Consider the following 10126-nt stretch of genomic DNA (forward strand, 5'->3'; position numbering starts at 1 on the left):
TATTTATAAATAAAATATTATTTTTATGCAATGAAAATGAGATGAAGAAAAACATTGTAAGAATAAACATTATTTATTTAAAAGCATATAACTTTTTTACAAATTTAAAGAATTTTCAAATATCGAAGATTCAAATAAAAACTATAGATTAAGTTACAAATTTATATATTCTTTTTAAATTTAAGATAATAATTGAAATATCAGTAAATTACGCAATTTTGAGAAACGGGCGTTACATCAGCATAAAGTATTCTGAATCTTCATCGGAAACACCTTCATTTTCATTATCTGTATTTGATGTATTAAAATGTACATGCTTTGATTGCAATGATCTATCATATCTGCGGATGGTTCAAATAATTTACAAGTACCACTATTCTTAACACATTCCCACGCAGTCAAATTATTTTTTAATGTAGTTGTCTTCATTTTGTTCCTGTTTTTCGTTTTCGTTAAATTAACTTTACTAAAAAGTCGTTCGCACTCAGCGTTTGAATGAGGTAAGCAAAGCAAGTTTAAAACAAATTGAGATAAATTCGTGTACTTTTGTAGGTCCATAATATCATCATAATTTAATAATTTAACCCAAAAAACATCTATTAACTTTTCATTTGTAATGTCGAGTGGTAGCTGTGCGAAAGGTAGTAGACGCCATTCATCATCTACTGATTGCCTGGTGAAACAGGAAGAATCTAAATTACGAGGAAACATTTCAAAAATAGAAGTTAATGTTGGTACCGTTACATGAAATTGGGGATCAATAGATTTGTGAGGAATAAAACATTCCAAATCTCTCAAACGTACATTATTAAAATCAAAACGTTTTTATAACTCTTTCCTTGCTTCTTTTAAAAAATTAAACGTATTCAGACGAAAATTCTGTACATGTTCCGCTTGTTGTATTATCTCGGGTTTCTGCAATTCGGTATTTACCTTTAAACCTAAATAAATTTCATTTATTGGTAGAAAATGAAGCTCGTTATCAGGATCTATGTCCTTCACACTCGTGCTGAGAACATAGCTATTGTCCATATAACAAATTGGAATATCTTTAAATAATGCTGCTGCTTGATTGTAAAGTAATGGAATAATAACTTTTTCAGACTGAAATAGTCAATTAAATTTTGTAAATTTTGGTAATACCCATTTTAAGAACAAATAATAACATTTCACGAATGGATGAGTTATGGATGAGTAAATTATCTCTGCTGCTGGTAAATGCTGTTCTTCCCACAACTGTGTGAAATACATTTGAAGAGGCTCCCATTGCTCTAAAATTCGATCTACAACTGCTTTTAATGAAAGCCATCGCGTTTGAGCACTATATAACATTTTATGCACTTCAGCATCCAACAAAATGTGAAATTCCTTAAATTGGTGTTGTCGCTTACTACTAAGTTTAAAAAAATTATAAATATTGCGCCCTAAATCTTCACATTCACGTGGTAATATTTTACAAGCATAATTCGCACATCAATGTGCAGTATGACATATGCACTTCAAAATAGTAATATTAGGACAATCATTTCTAAATCTAGACGCTACTGAATTATGTGAACCCATCATACTATTGCATCCATCTCAACCAAATCCGGTTATATTTTCTAAAGGAATGTTGCAAACAGTGAATGAATTAATAATATTGTTATATAAATTTTCTGCTGTTTCATTGCTATCTTCATCTCTATAAATTTCAATTAAATCCCATAAGGCGCAACGAATACGTTGTATTTCTGCATCGAAAAATCTAACAATAATGCAAATTACTTTAACATTGGAGACGTCTGTACTTTCGTCTGTCATTATACTGAATTTGCGTTTTTGTAAAGTAATACATAATTTATTATTATACGAAGATGCTATTACACCTGTCATCGCGGTTAATTTTGTTCTTCCCAAACGTAACATTTTGCAAACATCTACATCCTGAAAACAATGTTTTAATAGAGGTATTAGATGATCTACTATACGATACGCTATGTTATGTTCTGCAAAGAATCCTGTCAAAATTAATTCAATTCTTGTTACTTTTTTTTGAATTTCTAAAGCAGTTTCCACGGTGTCCAAACTATTTGTGCTACTTGTACGCCTCATCAAATCCAAATGTTTCTTACTTCGAGTGTGTTTTCGTAATGTATGATAGTGCGCCGAAATGGAAGATTCGCACATAGAGCATAATGCTTTCTTGTTGGAAGCGTGAGGCTGAAGCCAATCTTTCAAAGCAGGATCCGTTTCCCAAATCTTTCAATACGTTTGACCCCTGCTTTCAGACAGGGCATTTACTGAAAATTCTTGCTCAGCTTCCATTATCAAAATACTTTAAAGAAATATCAACGAAATTGTTACAAATTTAAAAATTAAAGAATGTTAGTAGAAGCGACGAAAATAGATATTATGTAACAAACTTACCCCTATTTTTCTGATATATGCTTCAAATGTATTTCACAGATGTTATTGATAATCCACTAATCGAACACTTATTTAATTCGAACAAAGGACGGTTTTACGATACTTTGCTTTACCGCTACAGCTCGTTTTAATCTGGGGATTAAACCATAAACCGTATTTCTTTGGATTACAAAGAGATTTTTATTATTGATGATTTGTATATTCGAGATACCGTCTGTGTCACTAAGCGTAATTGGAATGAAGATGGTAGTTGAATGATGTAGTTTAATTTAAAGCTTATATTTTGCTTTATTTATCACTTTTACTATTTTTAAAAATGTTTTCACACAATTACACTAAACTTCACCAAAGAAATCAGTAAATGAAGAAATTAATTTAAAATAATTATCGATTTTCGCTGATACGCTTAGAGCAAAAACTTAAAAAACAAGATCAAAGACGAAACAGACAAAAAGACATTGCCTAAGGGCTAACGAGGGCTTTTAATGAATTATCCCTCCTTGAGAAGAAAATGAAGGGGTCCATCGTCCACCCTGTGGACCAATCAGATCTTCAGTTTAGCGAATGTTGTTCCTTTGCTGAGAAAATTTTTGGTACACCGAGTAGGGAAGGCTAAGGTTATTTTTTCTGGACGGGAAGTACTTCTTTTACGTCACAGGAAGATTTTTCCTAAAAACAAAGTTGGCGATAGCAGGATGTTTGCATCGCAGGATGGGTTTTCGTAGATAGTCATAAAAAAGAGAAACTCCCGGGTGGCTTATTTGCACCGCAGATGGATTCCCCGTATGTAAAAAAAGATGTCTGAAAAGGGTAAATTGTATAGACAGTTCTTGGTTTATTGCTCTATAAGCGATAATGCAGGTAGAGAAGGTATAGGGATGCTCTCTTTGCACCCAGGATAGGAATGTTTACTCCAATGTATATTCTATTTAAAATCTATGTTTTAATATAGTTATATCAATAAGTTAAGTTCAATGTCTACCTGATATTCAAATATCATTGCTTTATTTTTTATTTCGTCTAGCTCATATATGGTGATACTGGAGAGTGAGGCAGCATGTAACATTCCACACTTTTCGTTATTCCTGTATATATAGATACTTTATTTAAAGAAGTATGACTATTATTAAGGTGGAAGAGTAATTTACAAATTGTTTAACAATTTTTTATTGTAAAAAGATTCTTTAACATATGAAGAATATATTCCCAAAGTTTCAAGTGAAAAAAAATAATTTAAGAATCTTTACAAATCTATCGAAGCTATACTCTCAAAACGCGTATATGAGATGAAATAAGAAAACGAGTTCGCAGTTTTGTCTTATGCCTTGTTTGGCCTAATAAGCTTTATACATAATTTGCTATTTGAATATTATTCAATACATATATGTACATGTACGGCAAACAGATTAAACTTTGATAAGGATGAAATTCATAAAAGTGTTAGTAAACAGAACTTTTAAGTCCAAAAACTTTAAACGCGTTTTTCTCAAAACGTTTAATTTTTCGCGTCGTGAAATGCAAATAAAAAATTATTTGTCTAATTTACTGGAAATTTTGCAAATACATTTTTTAACTTATTGGCCTCAGCAATAAGCAAAGTATACCTCAAACTTCATTAAAAAAACCATTATAAATAAATTTTTTCTCCTTTTGTTTATAAAATAAACGACATTTCTGTTCAAAACAACCTTAAATTTTAATTTTTATACTTTTTTGGGTTAAATTTCACTATATTGTTATGGGTTTACACTGCGATAAGCAAATTCAATCACATTGGTACAACTAAATTTATTCTGTCCTCGTAGAGTTATTTTACAATGTTGAATAGTATAAAATAAATTGATAGGAAACAGGTAGTGACCTCTCCTTTGACCTTTTTATCTAGGTCCTTCTCGAGGTCCTTGAGCTGTGCGCTGAGGGTATTATATGTTCGTTGAGTTTACTTAGTATAGTGTGGAATCGAGGTATCTTGTTGGTGTCCGCTGCATTTATGCTGTTTTTGGGATCAATTGTATTAAGAGAAAATTTATGGCTTGGAATATAATTCCTTCACCTGCTTATTTTATAGGTTTGTACGGTTTCCAACATAAAATCAGTAGCTGTTAACAAACAATTATTATGTAAATAAATCGTTCCGGAGCCCACTAATTCTATGCTGAACTTAGGTTTGTTTTTACAAATTACTTCTAGAATTTCTTTATGCGGAGTTGTAAATATTCATAACGATGGATTATTCATTGGCATCAGCATTGGGTGAATCAGCAACTTTTAACTTTAATATTAATTAACATGCACTTTACGGCGAATCAATAAATATTTTACTCTTCTTGTAATAAAAATTCTTTAAAAAACAACGTTTTACAGGAGTATCACCCCTTAATAATAATTTACAGGAAAAAGAACTCAGTTGACATTTATATAAATTTATAATCTCCACAACGATCATTTTCACATAAATAAAGACATTTAATTTCAATAAAATTCATATAAACAAGAAAAACAACTATTTATTATACAAGAGTAATAAATTTTCATACTTTTTAAAATTCTTAAAAATTATAAAAAGGATAAACTTTTTACATCATTATTATAAGGGATCATTTATCCTCGGGATAAAATAAAAGAATAAAATTATTTATTTAATAATGACCAACACGATATTTAAAAATTTATTTAATTTTCAATTTACTAGGTAATTATATATGCATATAAATGCATTATCAGAACAATTTTCACTTCAATATTTTTTACAAAGTTCAATAATAACAAACAATTCTAGATAAACTGTCAAAATATACGAGGAAGATAGAAGTATTACGAAGTATTGTTCGTAAGACTATTACTACACTATAGAAAACTAATATACTAACAGAAATTATAGTGTCGTACTACACATCCTATAGCGTAGTATCTCAAATGCTACATATCTAATAGCGTAGTATCCCAAAGGCTACACATCTTATAGCGTAGTGTCCGAAAGGACACTACGCTATAGGATATGGACACTACGTAGTGTAATTATACTACACTTGGCAACGCTGCCATAAGCCCATATTTCCGCCTCCCATATCCGATGTAATGAAGTTTACACGAAACCCAATTTTCTCCGTTTCACGAATTATCTGAAATAGTATTTCTTTTAAGGAGGTTGATTCCATTCATCTAAAGTCAAAACAGATTTATCGTAGACTCTCTACTGACTAAAGTAGTAAGAGGTTAGATTTGGCAACGTTGCTTCTGTCATAGACAACAGGTGATCGCCAGTTTTACAAAATAATATTATTTTCAAGTTTTCTGGCTTTCAGTTATTTATAGATATAGGTATTTATGTTGCAATATAGTCTTAATTATAAAATATTCCAAACCCAGCAAGCAAAATGTTTTCTAAATGATCGCTAAGCTACATCTTGTTACTGAACATGATATCAATAATAGTCTTCAGAAAGACGTCATGATACTCTCATTAAGTTGTCCAATGAGCCGTTTTCAGAGTTTCAAATGACATCCTACAAATGTTATCTTATCGATATGTAAAACACTAAAACTGTAGGATATATATAACATCATATCCAAATGATATCAAACGCCTATTGGATTAGATATTTAATTTAAAATTTGTGATATCTAAATGCTGACATTCGGAAATGACATTTAAGAGGTTAGGTAGAAATAAGAATAGGCGAGCTCTAGATAAGGGGCCACTTTCAATTTCAAAATTTCTTAAAATTTTTCTTTCAAGTTTGAAATGCAATTAAAAGTATAAATGCTAAAAAGAGTGATAAATATTCATTTTTGTAAATGATATACAATATAATTAATATAATTAAATTATTATAGAAAAAGTATAAAATATTAATATATATTGCTTTCCATCTGGTACAAATATATTTCAAGCTTGAAAAGAGAATTTAAGTATTCTGAAATCGGAAGCAGTTTATATTCCCATTATTAATGAAACCCTTGTTTTTTATGTATGCATATTATAATTTTAATTTTTATAGTTTCAACAATACATAAATAAATTTTTCACTAATTTCAGTCTTACATGGTTACGCTTCTAGAGAAGTACTAAAATGTTTATTAAAGTTTTGTGTCAATAAAAAAAATATAATTTAATTTAAATAACGTACAACAAGTATATAATTAATCTCTAATTATTAGTCTTATATATGTACTATATAGCCGTGTTACAAATAAAAGTTGTATCTGTAATTTTTAAAATATTCAGTTTTTGACACCTATATATTTTATACTATAATTATGTGTACTCATGAAATTTTAATGTCTTTTTAGACTTTTTCTGTAATTTATATCACTTCAAACTTTTATCACACCATTTATATACAGACATATTTTAATTTGAAAGCGTTACATTATTTTTAACAATTATAAATATCACCCCAACTTTTCTTCTTAACCGGACATTATGTTAAAGCACCAACATTTTTATCCTATATACTAGGCTTATATATATATATATAAGTTTATAAAAAATTTTTTAATGCAAACTCTATATAGTAATTTTGATGCTATATTTTACACATCTTCTTTCTGCTTTTACTTAATTGGAAAATCATAGGTCTGGTTTAAAATTATTTTACGGTTGTTATATAGATTAATAAAAACGAAATCATATAAGCTAATTTTACCTTTCATAATTATTGTTATATTTTCTTGCCTCTTGCAATTCTTCTTTAGTCAAACGATCACCTGCATGTTGTAACCAACTTTTCACAACTTTTTGTAGATCACAGATATTACTATTTCGTGCAGTAAGAATAACCTCTAAAAATATAAAAATTAGATACAATAACCGTAATAGGTGTACATAAAATTCATTTCTGAATTTTATAATTATAACCATATGTCACAGTAAAATAATTAGCAATATAGAGTACAGTACAAATTCAATTACTTAACTACAAGCTTCACTAAATAAAAAATCTATTCGATATAAGAAGTATAAGTAACACTAATCAAATGCTATTTTAAAATTACACATGGTTATATAGTTGTAACTAACAAATTTAAGTACCAATAATTATGTTCATAAATGGCATGCATTGAGCTTCAATTTTATACTTGGTTTTAGTCCATGTCAATTGATAAGCCACTTTATCAGTTATAGACAGTTTCAATGCGTTTCTTATATGTTTTTCAGCTGTTACCCCTCCTACTGATTTTATCATTTTTTGCTGTAAAAAAATGAAGTACACAATAACAAATAAAAATAAACATAAAATAGATAAACGTTTCATGAGAATTAAATAATTTTAAGAATAAAGTTTTAGTTTAAGCACATTAAATTGTATGTAGAAAGAAAGGCATTAAGAGAACCATACACCTATAACTTTCTCCGTAGCTACTCTGAGTGTGGTATTGAAGGAAAAATAGAACATGCATATAATGACTCAATTAATATTTGATATTGTATCAAGTATAATTTATTTACTCAGCACTTTAGAATTTTAATATAGGCTGAAATTTATAAACAAAACTTAAGCTTAGCACGGTCTTAGCTAAGTTCAGTTTTCTCACTTTAACCTTCAATACAGTGCTAAGCTCGATCTTCGTTTTAAGAAATTGTTAAGCTGAGATTCGAGCTTAGTTTTGTTTATAAATTCGAGCCATAGAATGTGTAAAAAAAGCAGTATTTTTCTTTAAAAATGATATTTCTTACTTTAAGATATAAGCAGGTCATTATATTCATGCACCAGTGCGCTTTCAGTGAAATCTTTTATGTATAATAGTCAATGGACCTTAATCATTAAAAATACAGTACTCACATATTGCAATCGTGCAGTCGAGTCTACATTAAGTTTATTATTAAATTTTTTCAATTCTTCAATGTCAAAAATAGGGAGATTTAAATCCACTACAACTTGTGAAATCTCAGGTTGACTTGATGTCTGATTTGTGAGCATTTCATGCATGATAAGAACATGACGAAGAGTTTTTTGCAGGTCAAGTTTGCATCTTTCTAAATGCAATCAGATCATAATTATATATATAAATGAAGTAAACGTTTCAAATAAATTAAAAAGATCATCAAATAAAACTTACTACAACAATCCTGATGGTGTTCCTCAACATTTTTGTTTCTTTTAATAGATGATGTATGTTGTGCAATCATATTTATTTTTGCTGTTTTAACTTGTTTGTCCACATTAAATATTTTACAGCTTTCTGAATCTTTTTTGAAATTATCAACTATAAAGGTTAATATAATCATTATAACTATACTATTTTGAGAAAATGAAATATGTAGAATTTACCAAAATGCTCAATAATAAATGGATTGTCTAACATGATGTCTGTAATAATAATAGTCAATTGTTAAACTGACTGTTTTCATCTATAGAAATATGCATGTGATTTCTTTAAAATAAAATAAAACTGCAAACCTTCACGTATCTGTGGCTTTTTTATCTTAACTTCCTCAGCAGTAACATTTTTTAATTCTGAAAAAATTTACAAATCATTAACTCACTTTACTTTATATTCATCTTTTAATGAAAGAAATATCAGTTTATTTACACAAAAATTACGCAATTTATTTTATTTGACCACAAATTTTTATAAATATTTATTTACCTTCATTACTTATAGGTAATTGTTTAGTAGAAATTATTATTTCTGTCTTCACATCATTAGCAGGTACTGATGAATTCATAAAACTATCTGCAATTAAGAGTAATGTAATTAACAATAAGTATGTTTTGTACACTATAAAGTTAGTATTAGTTTATAATTATATTTATTTCATACCAATATCATTTAAATTAATATTTTTAATTATATCATCTCTCCTATTAGAAGAAGATAAAGCTGAAGGTGTCTGATGGTTAATGGGTTTAGTAATCTCATGTTTCTCATTTCCTTCATCTGGATATTTTTTGACAAAAGATATTACATCTTTTTCTTTATTATAATTAACAGGTACTGAATCTATTAAACCACCTGCAGATGATACAAAATAAATGAACATTCAATATGTGAAATATATAAATATACTTTAAATAAAGTAATGTTAGTAATAATTAATTATGGATTTCATTCATTATTAATACCTTGTAATTTATTATTAATAAATATATCATTCTCCTTGTCAGAAGAAGATAAAGGTGAAGATGCCTGATAGTTAATGGATTTAGTAATCTCATGTTCCTCATTTCCTTCTTCTAGATATTTTTTGACAAAAGATATTACATCTTTTTCTTTATAATTACCAGGTACTGAATCTATTAAACCATCTGCATACGACAGAAAATAAATCAACATTCAATATGTGAAATATATAAATGTACTTTAAATAAAATAATGTTTTAGTAATAATTAATTATGGATTTTATTTAATTATTAATACCTTGTAATTTATTACTAATAGATATATCATTCTCCTTGTCAGAAGAAGATGAAGCTGAAGATTGTTGGTATCTAATGGGTTTTGTAATTCGACGTTTCCCATCTCCTTCATCTGCATATATCCTTTCTGCAATTTCACAAAGTTTTCCTTCGTCATTTGTTGATGCATCCAAGAACTCAATTTCTGCTATTCTTGCCTCTTTAAAATCATCTTAAAAATGATTAAAAATTACAAAAATTACAAAATATGTTTATTTTAAAAACTTGTAAGTAGTGTTTATAAGAATGGTATATGCTAATGCTTTGTAGAGAATTATTTGCCATAGTATATACTTGTACTCTTTTTAAACAC

This window comes from Prorops nasuta, unplaced genomic scaffold (genome assembly GCF_024137725.1).
Source record: "Prorops nasuta isolate Cenicafe-Biocafe unplaced genomic scaffold, Cenicafe_Pnas_1.2 PNAS00001, whole genome shotgun sequence".
Lineage (NCBI taxonomy): Eukaryota > Metazoa > Arthropoda > Insecta > Hymenoptera > Bethylidae > Prorops > Prorops nasuta.